We start from the raw sequence: 15,910 nt of genomic DNA on the forward strand, positions 1-15,910 counted from the left end.
TATGCTAAAATTGCACATGATGCTCGGAGCACACAGCAGTCGGTAAGCAAATATCCAAAATTTCACGCTGGTTAACTCGTCGCTATAGCATTCCCAGTCACAGGCGTTACATCTCTTGCATAAAGTTTCGTCATCATGAAGCTATGACGAAGGCTCCTACACTACTAGATAAATTACTTCCGGTTAATTAGAAGGTCGAACGGTAAAAAGGGAGATAAACATTGAAGAGATCCGAGTGCAGGTTGGCAGCTGTAAAGTTCGCATAAGTTCAACGTGCGCACGCATCGTGGGAGTTTATTATAATGCGAGCAAACGACAGAAGCAACTGCCTCTGTTGCACAATTAAGCGCTACCAGGACGCGCAGAATTCATCCGTAACAAGGCCTGCGCAAAAACAGCAATATGGGGCTGGAATTTCGCCGAGGAATGCGCACTACTTGAGGGCGCATCCGAAGCAAAAGCAATGCACGCCACAATGTGCGCGCGCACTGAACGCGATCCTCTTATAACGAGCGGAATTAATTAACGACAGCGGTAGCGGCACGCTGAGACAGAGACAGAGAGAGAGAGAGAGAGAGAGAGAGAGAGAGAGAGAGAGAGAGAGAGAGAGAGAGATCGCGCGCGTTTACGTGCGTGTGCACGGGTGATAAAGTGAGAGAGGGTAGGGGATGAGAGAAGGATAGATATAATAGGAGAAAGATAGTATATCCAATGGGAGTATCAAAATGACTTCTTGTTAATGATTCAGGAGTATCCTTTATATACGAAGTGTATTATGTATACAGCAGCACGCGAGTTCTAGTTATATCATTCATCCTTTATTGCTTTATTTGTTTATTTGAGCCTAACGAGAGACAAAATTAAAGCTTAAAATTGCTTGGTACTTCAATTCAAATAAATAAACTGGTTAAATGAAGAAAAAAAAATAGCATGTATATTGTAGTAGATTCAAATATGGTAATAAATTTATTATTCCTTCATATATTGTACTTTAAATTTAAACATTTTATGTAAATTTAACGATACAAAGTAGTTGTCTGTGGAACTCGTCAATTTGGAATACATTTTTATCATTTATTATAATAATAAATGACAAAGAGAACTTTACTTATTTAGAATGAAATGATATCTATCACTGTCTTTTATTAGGATCAACATATATTCAAAATTATTCACATGATATGAAATGTATTGCAGTAAGATAATATTATTCGCTATTTATAAGACGGTATGGAAATTTTTATTGCGAAAGCCATGGTGAAAAAAATATTTATTCATTATTTTTAACGACGTTTTATATTTTTAATAAGAAATCCAAATTATGGTATTAAGAGCATGGCTGAGTAGTATGTATTATATTCAAGTCATGTCTCAACAATACTTTGGCTTAATGTACATTAGAAAAACATGTATATATATATATATATATACCCATGGGATATATTGGATGAAAAACCTCGTTTTTCTTTCAACTCTTTTTACAGGTATTTTGTAAACACCCTCACCGAACAATTCTCGTCATCAAAAGCTAGCGCCCCCTCACTCACTCTCTCTCTCTCTCTCTCTCTCTCTCTCTCTCACCGTTCTTTCATTTTCGCATTCATTTTTTCTATATATATACACATATTAGAATCTCTAAAAAATGTCTTTAATCGAACGACAGTTGAAATTATATGCTATATTCTATAATAAAAATTAAATACTGCCAGTATTAAATAAATAAAAAGTATATTATTTATATACGAGTGCATTTACTTAATTAGAAATATTAATTTTATTAGATAGACAGTTAGCAAATCATGTAAATGCACTTAAGTAATTGTAGAAAGTGCATGTGTATACTTTTTGCATGGAAAAATTACAAAAAGCATATATTAAATATATACGTACTTGCATTTTATCTTTCTAGAATATCACTCGTATTCAATATTAATCCACTGACATATTTGCAAATATTTATAATTTTACTGTTTAAAAATTATGTTTCTGTACTATTAACAGATTGTCCTTAAATAAGATAAATAGAGATTCATAACGTAAAAATGCTATTTGCTGCCATTTTCCTGCACTAATGAAATTAAAATTTGATATGTATCGGTAATTTTAAAGATGAAAAATGATATAAATCATTTTTTATTTTTTTTATTTGTTTGTTTGTTTGTTTGTTTGTTTGTTTATTTATTTGTTTTGTTTGGTTTTCGCTTGTTTTTGCTTTTTAAATCGTATTTACGTATGTAATATAGTGGATGTCTATTATATAATACACTTATAATACATTTTCTACATGTAAATCGTTTTTTCAGTACATACATGAAATAAATATAATCAATATAATATGCCATACGTTTATTTATAAATTATTTATATTTAATCAGTAGATAATTTTAGATAATAAGAAAGAATTATCAATATTGCTGTACTGTTGTCGTTAAATTAATGGGCTTTGTTTATTGCTGGACTAGAAGTAATAAAATTGATAGTTTTCTTGCAAATTGATCCAACAATGTCGAATTATTAAAGGAAGATGTGTAGTTAACTTGCTACGACGGTATATTATTCTACATTGTACATCATTTATTTGCACGGGTAATCGAAGTATAAGGGAAGCGAGTATAAATATTAATGTATAATGGAATCATTTAACCGGTGTATTTTGCCGCGCAGTGGAGCTCCACTCGAACATCAAACGTAAATCTGAAAATTGCTGGGCGTTACTAATCGTAAAAGCATCTTGTTTTGCATCGGGTGCGCTCGTCTCGCAATCTTGTTGGAATATGACGCCTTGTAATCAAAAGAGTAAACACGTGTCGGACGTGGTTGCCAAGTCGAAAGCGAGCCTAATCCACCCGCCGCCCGCTCGACCCTAACACCGCTGGCTCACCCTTAGCAGGTTGCCACATCAACCGATCTCAAGCAAACAAGCTAACCAACAACGAGTCCTAAAGCTCGGCAGAATCCGTGTTAGATAGACGAGATGGCATTTGACGCGCGTACGTGTGCAGTTGTGTGCGGGGCCTAGAGCTCGGCCCGGGATCATTGCAGTTTTGCCGCATTGCTGCGGTTTCATACTCGATGCGCGCGCCCAGCTTCGGGCACGTGAGCGCCGATGTGCGTTTATATTGAATTATAGAGCGCCTTGAGATGCCGCTGTGAATATCATGGAGATTACGCGTGGGATGCTGAGGGATTTTATTGTTTTCCTTCGCCTCCTCGAGATTGAGGATTAGCGATAATTTCACGTGTCGCGGCCTCTGCCGGTACTTTAACTACAATTTGTTGGCAGCCCTTACTTTAACGAGCCTTTTTATGTGGGCGTACCAAGGGCTATGGACGATTATGAATGATGTTTATGATATAGTAGGCGCGTTACGTCTACTGCAGACATTAATCTTATTAATAACATTGCGCATAAAAGTAAACCGGATCTTAATTTCAATATCAAATCCTCGTTTGAGTGAAATTACTACACTAATGTCAAGTGTTGTTTAGATATTAATAATTTCGAATTGGCTTGGAAATATTTTTAAACGTATTTTACATATTAAATTGTTAAACAAAACTTTAACAGCGAGTACTCGTTAGATAACGGTTTTTTAAACTTATTTTCAACCGAAAACTTGCTTTATTCTTGAATAAAGTTGAGTTCTATTAATAACTAGCTTAAAGTGTTTTTTATTTTTAAATTTCTGTTGAAACTCGTTCAACCGTCAAAATAAGAAGGCAGTGAAATTAGCCAAAAAGACAAATTATATATATCTATTGCTAATTTTACTACCATTTAATTATCATTATCATTATATATAATGATAAGTATTAATTTAATTAGGTGAAATGAGCGGCGAAAATGCAAATACTTTTTACCTTAGTAGATTTTTATTAAATATACCTTACATTAAGGAATTTAATGTAATTATCTTGAATTAGAATCTGGAGTTAAATTCTGATTAATTTTATCATTAATTTAGTAATTCAATACAACTTAAGAAGTATTCATAAAATTCATTAAATTTATATTAAATAATTATTAAATTCTATTAAAAATAGAAATTTTCCTTATTATAGGTTGTCGTCTATTCTTGAGCTTTAATTAATTTATATATTTAGATCCAAACTTTTTTTCTTACCCCTTAATTTACGTATTATCACTATGTATGAAAATATAGTTCAAAATATAAACAATGGAAGGCATAAATAATATGAGAATTGCTATATTTGCAATTAAATTTATAGATGTAACAATGTATTGTATAATTTATTCAAGTAGATCGATGTAGACAAGCGTCTATAACTGCACCTATTAAAATATATTATAACTGATAATCAATAAGCTTATATTATATACTCGATGAAGCTACTCCAATGAATCATAATACAACAATGTGATATCTTCAGTTACAAAATTTGAAGTACATTTGATGTAACATATTCTTCAGCCCGACAATATCAAGTATTATACATCTCAACGAGTATACTATTGATTTCAATTCAATTCTTTTCTTTTATAACTCAATAAAGAAAGTATTCTTCTTCAATGTTGATTTTATATATTATGAATTTTTCTAATTGACAATAATGTACTCAGGTAGAAGTGCGTATAAAATTTTGAAGTTTTAAATTTTGATAAAATAGAAAGTAGAAATGGCGAAGTAAAATCAATAATTTTAAGACATATAAGGTAAAATACATGGATGTATGTTTCTTATACTAGTTATTTAATTTAAATATGTAAATATAAACTTTTATCACTCTCTTATTAAATAATAATTGAAAAAAAAGGGCCCATTGATTTCATTAGAGCTACCTTTGAATTTTTTATTTATAAGTTATTACTATCGTTTATTGTAGCATCTTCTTTATTTATATGTAATATATTAATTTTAAATAGGAAATGATATATTATTTAATTATTACTTTATTGAAAAGTACGTCAATTGTAAATGGAAGTAAGAAAAAACTAATTTTTATAAATTGAAAATTAAAACTGACAAAAGGGAGTAAGGGAAAAAAAACTGTTATTTCGCTTTTTTCCTACATTTAAGAAAATGAAAATAGCCCCGAGACTTTTATACAGCAAAGCAGTCGTAGCTCTAAGATAATACACTTCTAGTAGAGTCATGCAGGGCATACAAACTGTCGGAATGTATGGTGTGCGCGTGCAAAAACACGCTAAAGGTGAGTACGTAAATATAAGTTTGAAGACAAGTAACTCGATTATATTAGCATTATAAATTCCAAGTCGTCACCTTACGTCATTTTCTCTACTAAAAACAACAAATCTTTATCTCTTAAATATTCTTGACTTTCTTCCCACGTACGCATTTTCTCTCTCTCTCTCTCTCTCTCTCTCTCTCTCTCAATTAATTTTTTTACACCTTTTTTACTATCTTTAGAATTTACCATCTTCTTTTTTCTCCCTAGTTTATTTCATACTTTTACTCAGTCTTTTACAATAGAGAAGCCAGGTTTTGTCTTGCTCCTCCGCTCGATTTCTCTCCCGTTCTGTTTTTGCTCTCAATTCTTAAGATAGCAAGAGTTCGCGAAATAAATTGGCGTTTTTACGAAGCAAAATAAGAGAAAGAGTACATGAGGGGGCTTTCATCTCACGTCGATCCTCCCATTCTTTTGACCTACCATTTTCCTGTTTTCGTGTGCAAACGCAGTTATATAGAAAGAAAAGGCTTGAAGAGGGGAGTGAAATGCGAGGCAGAGACTCATGGAAAAACGATTAGGGCAATGTTGGCGTGTATGAGCTTTATCGTACTTACGCAATTTACTGCGGTCGGTTTCCAGATATATAAAGCATACGCGTGTTCCTGTGTATGTATTCGCGCGCGTCTGCGTGTATATATATATATATATATATATATATATATATATATATATATTACAAATAGTCGGCGAGGAATAAAGAGAGAGACAGACTGAGAGAGAGAGAGAAAGATTAAACGAAAAGCCGAAGGCGAAAGTGACATACGAGAAATTTGTGCTGAATTCAGTAGAATAGCGTTGAAGAATGAATGAAAAAAAATGAGGAAAAAATGTCTTGGCCGCGTGTTCAAGAAACTTTACTGATATGGAAATTTCCGAAAAGAAATATTCAGATGAGAGAGAAAGCCTTTTTATTTAAAGAAAAAATCGTTACTATAAAATGTGCTTTAATTCTCCGTCCCGCTGAAATAACATTACGTTTTGAAACTATATTATCTTAAAAATCATATACGCCTTTACTTCATCGGCCTATAAAATATGAAATAATCCGATACATTTGTATTTATTAGTATCTTGTATTAGTTATAATTATTTCTAAAACCTTAACTGCTACGTATACGTCGTTCGTACTACGTAAAATAAAACTTAATATTTGCAGTGATAAAAAATAATTAAGAATGAATCATGTGCTTAAATAAGTTAAATAAATATGTTAATGGTAATAAATGATTCGTTTAGGATTTATTAGTATTATGAACTTTTAATGAGTATGAGTTATGCGTGCATTATTCTATCGCTTGGATCTATCTTTTGGATTATCTACAGCTTGGAATCTGTTTTACTAAACGTCAATTAGAAATAAAAGCGTCTGTTTATTAAAAAAAAAAATCAGATTTAAAATATTTACATTGATATAAATTCATAAATACTAGTAAACGATGATGCAAAATACTTTTATTTATGTTTGTAATAATCTCATCGTTAAATATAAAGTAAAAGTTTAGTTTTGAGATTTTAATTGTAATGAGTGACATTATTTACGCCCTCGTTTTGTATAATATTTACCAATGAAAATTTGAGAAATAATTTGCAGCTTGAAATTTCGAAAATAAGATAAAAATAAATAAAGATACGATTAATCATATTAAAATTTATTTGAAGATTTATATCTAATTTTGAAACAAATTATAAATATGGTCATTTTTTATGATATATTCGTCATATTTATGATATATATATATATGAGCTCCCAAGCAAATATATCTGATATAATATTGAATATTCTACACCATAATATTTTGCATCTTCGAGCACTAAGAATATCTTCTAAGAGAATGAAAGAAACTTAATTTTCACAAATTCTGAATCTGAATGCCAAATAATCTACTAACTTTGGCAGAACTTGACCTATTTTTATCCACAGTATATACACTTATTTGCTTAGTATTTTTATTTTGATTCAATAGTTGCTCTAAAAATAAAAATTTTGATTTTATATTCAATCGAACAAAGTTCTCATATTCAAATATTTTTAAAAATTAGGAAGGCTTAATTCACATTTCCTTTAGCACATTTTCTTTCATCGCAAGTTGCTCGATTGCTTGGAATTAATTTGGAATAATGGAATAATAAATTGCAATAATTAAATAAATAATTCTTGTTTTTATTTGAATAGTGGAGTAATGGTCTAGATTGTATTATTTACAAAAAAAAAAAAAAAAAAAAAAAAAAGTTTTTGTTTGAAAAAAAATTATGAAAAAAAATTATATTTTCCAATTTTCTACATTGCTATTCTAATTTTAATAAGTGACATAAATAATAATTCTTCTGGATATCATTTAATAAACTTCAAATATCAATTAATAATATAAATTTTTTTTCATACTAACCGATAAAAAATAAAAGGTAAAAGAGTACGTAATATTGTTTTAATATACGTTAAACAACAATTGTCACATAATAGAATTTATAATATTATATTGTATATGAATTATATTTTTTTAATAAGTACATAACGATATTAAGCTATGATGTTTGATTTTATAAAACTTTTTTATTGCTCGAACTTTTAAAATAAAATATACTTTGAAGGTCTTTTAATTCGTTTTCGAAAACTTAATATAAAAATTACAACAAACAATGAAGAGTTCAATATTCATCATTTCATATATTTTATTTACTATCAGTAATTCATAATTACAAGCCAAACACAATAAAAGCAACGATCGAATTTTATAATTCAATATGTTGTGGTGTTTTAAACATTTGTAATTATTAATTAAAATTATGGATGCCTATTATTAATCTGTCGTATAAACATAAGCCTAATTTCCATAATTTTTTCCCAATATTTCCTCATTCTAACATGTATGAAAACTTTGCTAAATTTAGTAGGCTCAATAATTTCTTTCTTTTATTAAAAATAAAATCAGAGTAGGCGATGAGGATGAAGGCCGTTGAGCATGAAAGAATAGGGAAGTAATATTATTCAAGCAAAAACTGCACTTTGAAACTATTCCTACTCCAACAGAATACTAGTAACAGCCGATAGTATTACTTTCTCTTCCCGTGCTACAGCTTCACACCTACGTATTGGCGAGAAATCTCGTTTCCATTGCGATCAGGTACACGAGCTCTGGTATTCCTGTGAATAATCATGCAAGGAGCAACGAGCCCGCAAATATTAAATATTCGGCACCCGTTACACGGACCTTCTACATATTCGCTACTCCAACGGACAATCTCTTCTGAACAATGTTGAAACTCGTTCAACGATAAAAAACATTATCCTTTAAATAAGTGAGGGTCACGCGCAGGATCCACATCTACCAAGCCTGTATATTACTATTGTTAAGCTTTACAATTTTTGACTCTGTTCGACATTTATCGGATTTGTGCTCGATAACTTCTAAACCAGTGTGGTATCACCACCTAATCAATAATCGAACTATCAGATTATTTTACATGTTAATTAGTTTTGATAATTGTCGAAAGGATTTGTTCTGTTGTGCCATCTTCACTAGCCGTGTCTCCAAAACCTCCTCAACTCTCAGAATCCCACGGCCAACACATATATACGGCTCGTTCACTTGTTGCGCTTTAGCAGCGGGCCACGCCTCAAAATATATCAGCACAGGATCAGGTTCGCTAAAACTCATGACTCGTTAGTGGATGAACCGTATAAGATTGCGATGGTGTTATGGGCAAAAGGAAATAGCTTTTCGACCTACGCTGGCTCTACTTCGTATCACTACAAAAGCATTGGATGTCAGTGTTAAGAGGAAACACTTTAATTAATAACTCGTATTACAATGCAAGCAGAAGTTCGGAAATGAAGTGGCAAAAACAATAGCCATAAGGGCGATGGTATTTGTTCTGTAAGAAACAATGTAATCGAGGAAGGAATATTGACTATGCGAAAGCTGCGGTTGAAAACTGATATTACACTAATTCAATAACAGCCCTTACTTATAATACTTCCTTCATATTTTATACTTTCGCCGTTATTTCTTACATCGGAGGTCTCGTTACAACAAATAATAATAAATGAGATATTTCAACCTTACAATAGAAATATCGAACAATATAATTGAAATATAACAATTTATAAATATCTTCCATCAACAATATTTGTATTGTTAATATTTTTTTGTCTACTCACTCTGACGCAAATAACTTGTATTTTTATTGCCTCAATTCAAACTGCTTCCAGATATTTGTTATGTTTTTTGTTTGTTTTTTTTTTCTTTAATAACGTAAAAATTTAATATTTTGTATAATGAAATTAAAAAACAATTGATAAAACTTCATTGAAATAGTGATATAAAAATACATATATATATATATATATATATATATATATATATATGTTTGCGATATATTAATTTATTAGCTTTTTAAAATACTTAATATTTATTATATTTTCTGGTCTGATATTACATAAATTTTAAAATACCTACGATAAACTTTTATTTTTTTTAAAATTGAAATTTCATTAAAACAATCAAATAATTTATAAAATCATAAACATTGGAAACAAACTGAATTTTGTAGGAATTACCAAATCTCATCATCGATAATACTTTATCGAATCGAATAGTGTAATAATTCGATTAAAAATATATCAGTCAAAGTGCAAGGAATATTTTGTTCATATGAATAAATATAACGAGCTTAGATAACTTTTATAAAAAAAAAAAAAAAAAAAAAAAAAAAAAATCTACTTTACTTGAACTCGTAAAAGTTTTATTCCCATTTAGAATTTAATCATATTATTTTGGAGCTGAATTTCAGGTAAATTAGTTCAATTTTTATATGAATTTTTCTCATCAAGGACAACACGGTGCAAAATTTTGTAAATCGATAAAAATTTCGTACGATAGATTCCAGATAGATACCAATTTAGTGGTTACAAAACAAATTTTCACTAATTCTGCAATTCTAGCAACATTCTAATATTAAGCGATTATTTGAACTGTTAAACATTTCATTTAACAGATGTAATTAATATTATATATTGTATATTAATATATATATTAAACATATACTATATATTAATATTGATGTTTAGATTCTTAAACACTATTTGACTAATCTTTAAATCAAGCAAAGAAATAATAGCATTATATTCTCTTTGTAGAGATACTTTCTTTTATTAATAAAAATTGGCAGATATAAATCTTCTGGCATGAACTCTATACATGTTTTTTCATACAAATGGCATCATCTATGTAGGTGAAAATGTACGTGCTTCTACTTTGGTTCATCGAACATGTAAACGATGTGTAAAATACTTTGAAAATGGTTACATAGTCGCGGTCGTCAGTGCGATAATGTGAATTTTCTTTTAACTTTCAGATCACGAATTGCCAACGTATTCACATGTTATTTGACTATTTTCACATTCCTTCGAAGTTTGCGCATCCTCTCTTTCCTTTCTAATAAATGTGCCAACGACACATGCACTAGTTACTTACACCTGCATCTCATACACCCTCTCCCACTCTCTCCCCACTTTTACCGCTTATTTAGTTAGATATACATATTATTTTTCGGATGTATGTGTGCCGTATTCATCCGTTATTACTTTTTTTACAATTTATGTTGTTGAAACAATCGTATAGATATTAAAAAGCTATCGCCATAAATAGTAATTGTTGTATATGTACTATAAACAAGATGACTTATTGTATTCTCATAGTGATTTCAATATTTTCGATTGAATATCCCATGAATCAAGACTTTACACCTTTACAATTATCAATTACGTATTTTATCGGATTTACGAATAAACTAAGCTCATTTTATCTCAATTTCACTTAAATTTATTAGAATTTTAAAGTAATTTTTAATAGATGAACATTTTATTAGGTAGATACATAATATACAAATAACTCATTCTAAATATTACTGTTGTGTTTCAATAACAACTTATTTCTCTATTATTAACTCTATTATAATTATTAATATTAAATATAATTGCAACATTTAAACACGTACAATTTGATTAATTATTAATGTACGAAGCAATTGGTTTGTGAAAAACACGATCATAATGCTTTTGCAAAAATAAAAATGAAAAATGTTAAAATAAACCAAACTCGTGTTACGTAAATTTTTTCAAAATTGTTGTTAATTAAAATTTTATGAATTCATAAAAATAAATTTTTTTTTTTTTTTTTTTTTTTTTGTAATATTGAATTGTCATAATTTTAAAAATATCCTCATTGTCAATATATATATTAACAAGAATTACATAAACAAAGGAAAATAGAAATATTTTCATAATATTTCAATATAAAGTTAAAAATTAATTTATTAATATTATAATGAATACACTTATGTTTTATATATAAAAATAGACTAATTATCAAAAATGAAATGAGATGTGATTTTTTCGAATCATAGCGTTTTGAATATTATAATATCCATCTTATTTTATTTTATTTTTCAAATAATTTTTCAGTAATTATATTTTCAGAGTCTTTATATAAATTTTAATAAATAATTCAAATAAAAGATAATAAAGATTTTATTTATTTATATTACGGTATGCAAATATATATATACATACATATTTGCTTATATGTATGTATATAGATTAATTTCTTACGTAACATGCATATGATACGCTTTTAACGTAGTATTTAATCAAAATTAAACTGGATATTTGTAGGATTATCTTACAGAAAGAACGTAATTTATAATATCGTATTATTATATTTACAACGTTGTACATAATAATAAATTTAATTTTAAAAATCCTTAATTTAAATAATGATATTAAGGCAATTATATAATGTACTTTTGGTAACTTTAATCTTTCAATTAGTTAATTTATCTACGCATTCATTTCTAAATTAATAAATTAAAAAAATATTTATACACATTTTTCATATATATATATATATATATATATATATAGTAATGTTAATATATATTGTTGTAAAGGGGTCTTTATAGATAAGAAATTAAGTTAAGAACACTTTATGGTTGAAAGTTACACATGGCAATGCATTATTTATTTTATGTAAAACTTAGGCTACCAACTAAACTTTCCTTCTACCGAGGTTCTAAACTTCAAATTGCATGAGTTAAATCTATTGTAGCAATTCATGCAAAACTATCCTCTGCTTATGTTTGCATTTTATACACAAGTTTAATTCCTAATAAATAATAGATTTTACAATAGTCTTTCTATTCTCTCGTTTTCTCACTTGTTTCTTATTTATTGGTTATTTTATTTATTTCCGTATGTTCTTTCTGTAAGACTTTTGTTTGCAATTTCTAAAGTTGAAGAAAGTTTTAAATCATGAATAATTGATGATTATGCTTATGAATTTAATTATTTATAAGTATTTATAAGATTCAAATATATACAAATTATTAAAGAGAAAATTCACTATTTTTGAGTTATGAGAATTGTTATTTAAAAGGCAATTAAATATTATTTAGTTACCTAATAGTAATTCCTAATTATGACAATTAAATTACGCGTACATATACATGTGCGAACACATTTATATATGTGTCTATACATATATGTGTCTTTCTACAATCTATTCGGCCTAACATTTCAGAAAAATTTTCAATTACAGCTATCCTATTTAAACAATTGAAACTTGTGCATAACCACAACAACGAGATTGCAAGTTCCACCAAACTATGTTTTTCCAATTATCAAGTGCAAATTTGATGGTCCTTGTGTAGATTTAAATTCTTAATAAAGAAAATTGTAAAACTTTCCACCATAGATAATTTTTCTTTTTCATAAAGAAACATCGCAAAATTTTCTTTCGTAATGGTTCTTTATACATTAGATATGTAAAATTATATCAGTACATTTTTGCAAAAAACCTTCGATTTCCCTTGTGACGCTGAATGCGCAGTTGCAAGATATAACTTTTACACACATATCTTTACAAAGACATCACTCAATTAATGTTTATAATCATAATTTTTATTCACAATAATATGGGTACAATATATTGTCTATGATACAAAATTCTCACATAATAAAAGCTTAAAAGAACATACAAATTTATATTGTACATACGAAAGAAGAGTGTTTTAAAATTTGGTAATAGTGTAAATTTTTTTACTGTAATTTATGTGAAAGTGTAGCAAAATGAAAATTTAATATTGCGGATATGAAAAGTTTTGATTTACACAAGATTTATGATTAATACGAACGTGTACGTAAACTATGTTATGCGTATCTGCGTATATGTTTATATGTATTTGCATTCGTCGTATATTTGTATCTAAAACTTATACAGTTTGGGCATAGTAAAGGAGAGAGGGTGTCTGAATGAGCAAAAGGCGGGTGGAGGGGGGGGGGGCAAAGGTAGGCAGAGAAGCTGATCTTGGCATACTTCGATTTACGTAAGCTTGTGAGCTATGATTAAGAGCTTATATAGTTCGCAAGTTATTACGCTGTTTGATCAAAAGCTTCGATAACCTATGTTGGTACACACACCCTTACATACACACTCACACCCACCGATAACCCCCCCGCTCCCACATGTATATCTATCTGCTGATTGAAACTGTGTACAGTGTATATTAATTTCATGTCAAAGATGCTGATAGAATCATATTTTTCTTCTTTTTATATCGATATATTTGTGAAATTACTACTTTATTTGGTACAGTGCACATATTTATTGCGATACGGGTATCATGTTTTATACAATTTTATATTTAATACTCAAATTCTATTATCTATAATAAATTCATGGAATTTCAATGAGTTTAAGTTATTCATATTTTGTAAATTTGAAAATCTAGTAAACTAAATGTTCTTCGAGATAAACAAAAATCACTTCTGTTTTGATAAAACAAAAAATATTTTTATACTATTTTAAAAATTACTATTAAAAATACTATTTTGCAAGTTATTGAATTTTTTACTAGAAATGTGCAAATGCGTGGAGATTCATTGTATAAAAAGAATTCTTGAATATTTTATAAATAGAAAATATATATATTTTACAAATATGTAACTAATGTTTTTAATGTATATCGTTACTTATAATAGATCTATTATAATTAATACAAAATTATTATCATTATATGTTTAAATATTCTTTATTTGATTGTACAATATTATGAATTAATATTAGAAATGAAAATTTCATAGAATTATTTAATACTGCAATTAAAATATATATCAAATTCTAAATTCAACGTACTTTGTCCACTGATCAATCAATTTAGTATCCGTGAATGCTTAATTTATTGACGTATCCATACATAATTTATTTTTATTTATTTAACAAAGTCATCTTTGATGTTCTTTATAATATTGTATTCTTTATAATATTCTTTATAGTATTAAAAGAAGTATTTATACAATTTGTTTGAAAGTTCGAATCGCTTGAATAAGCTATTGATTTTATCGTTATTTCATTTAAATGATATAACCCCTTACTATTGAACTTTCTTTATTATTCTTAAATTTATTAAAATCTACTATGTTGTATGAAATTATAGAAATTCCATACAATCATATTATCGCAAAAATACACGATTGAGCTAAAGTGATACTGTTCACAATAATTTTACACATAATTTTAGAATAACGAAGAACTTGTATAAAAGTTAAAAAAAAATTATATTTTCAGATAAAAGAAATACATGGCTTAATTATTAATATATCAACAAATAAATAATAAGCAATGAAATAATATAACTTAAGAGTTAATTATCAAGTAATATTAAAGTAACAAGAGCATAAAAATTGATTATGTAGTTGAGCAAAAAAAAAAACTTCACCAATAATTTTCCCATTAACTCTGTAGAAGGAAAAAAAGAATTCAAAGTAAAATTGAAACGAATTTAAATCTGATTACAAAGTCCTATACAGAATAATATTGTAAAATCCGTTATAGAATTTTCAATCCTGCCCTTTTACAATAAAAAGGCATAAAGAAATGGAAGAGCGTGAAGGTGGCGTGGCTGATGGGTGGTTAAGGGTGGGAGGACGATCTAGCGACGCTTATAGGCTCGTGTAACGTATAAATGAAAGCTCGCGTTGCCATGAAATTGCGAAACTATGAAAAACAGGGGTCAGAGGTTAGCTTGCTGCAAATTACGGCGAGCATAACTTCAGCAAGCCGGCGATTATAATTGTAACATCCTGCGGGGAACTTGATTTACGTGACTCTCGCAAGCGCACTTAGGGTTATGGTTTTTTCAACCTCGAGCCTTGGAACTATTAGCGAGAGTAGCGCATGCGTGTGGGATAATTCCTGTTTATTTGGCTTTTTGTTTCTACTTTTCCTGGACTTTCAATTGCCGACGTTCCGAGAAGCGAGTGAGCTTGATTTTGTAGAGCAATGCGCGCGTGAGAGCATCGCGTGATGCCGGTTTTTTTACATACTTGACGCTCACCGCTCTTTGACGGCTGAGGTTACGGACGCTTTCAAATAACCTAATTAGAGGTTTATTTATGCAGTACTTCAATAGTGTTTCTGTATTACATCATTACAATTTTCTTTAAATTTAAAACCTTTCATGTATAGTTTACTTAAGTCGCATGAGCGGGCTCAGATTTTCTTTTAAGCCATATTGTAATATTAACATTTGGTAATTGGAAAAATGTGTTAACTATATTAGAAGGAATATTTTGTAAAATTTAATGAAGAAACAAAATTGTACAAATAATTCCAATTGAGTCGACGTTGAGAAATCGTAATTT

At 28.7% G+C, this 15,910-nt stretch overlaps 1 protein-coding gene across 4 annotated transcripts in view; it reads right to left on the reverse strand.

Annotated features, from left to right (window-relative positions):
* Window positions 1-15,910, reverse strand: part of LOC105367499 (T-lymphocyte activation antigen CD86) — a 423,881-nt gene that overhangs the window by 259,485 nt on the left and 148,486 nt on the right. The gene's annotated exons all lie outside the window — the stretch shown is intronic.

Source organism: Ceratosolen solmsi, unplaced genomic scaffold (assembly GCF_000503995.2).
Source record: "Ceratosolen solmsi marchali unplaced genomic scaffold, CerSol_1.0 scaffold7, whole genome shotgun sequence".
Lineage (NCBI taxonomy): Eukaryota > Metazoa > Arthropoda > Insecta > Hymenoptera > Agaonidae > Ceratosolen > Ceratosolen solmsi.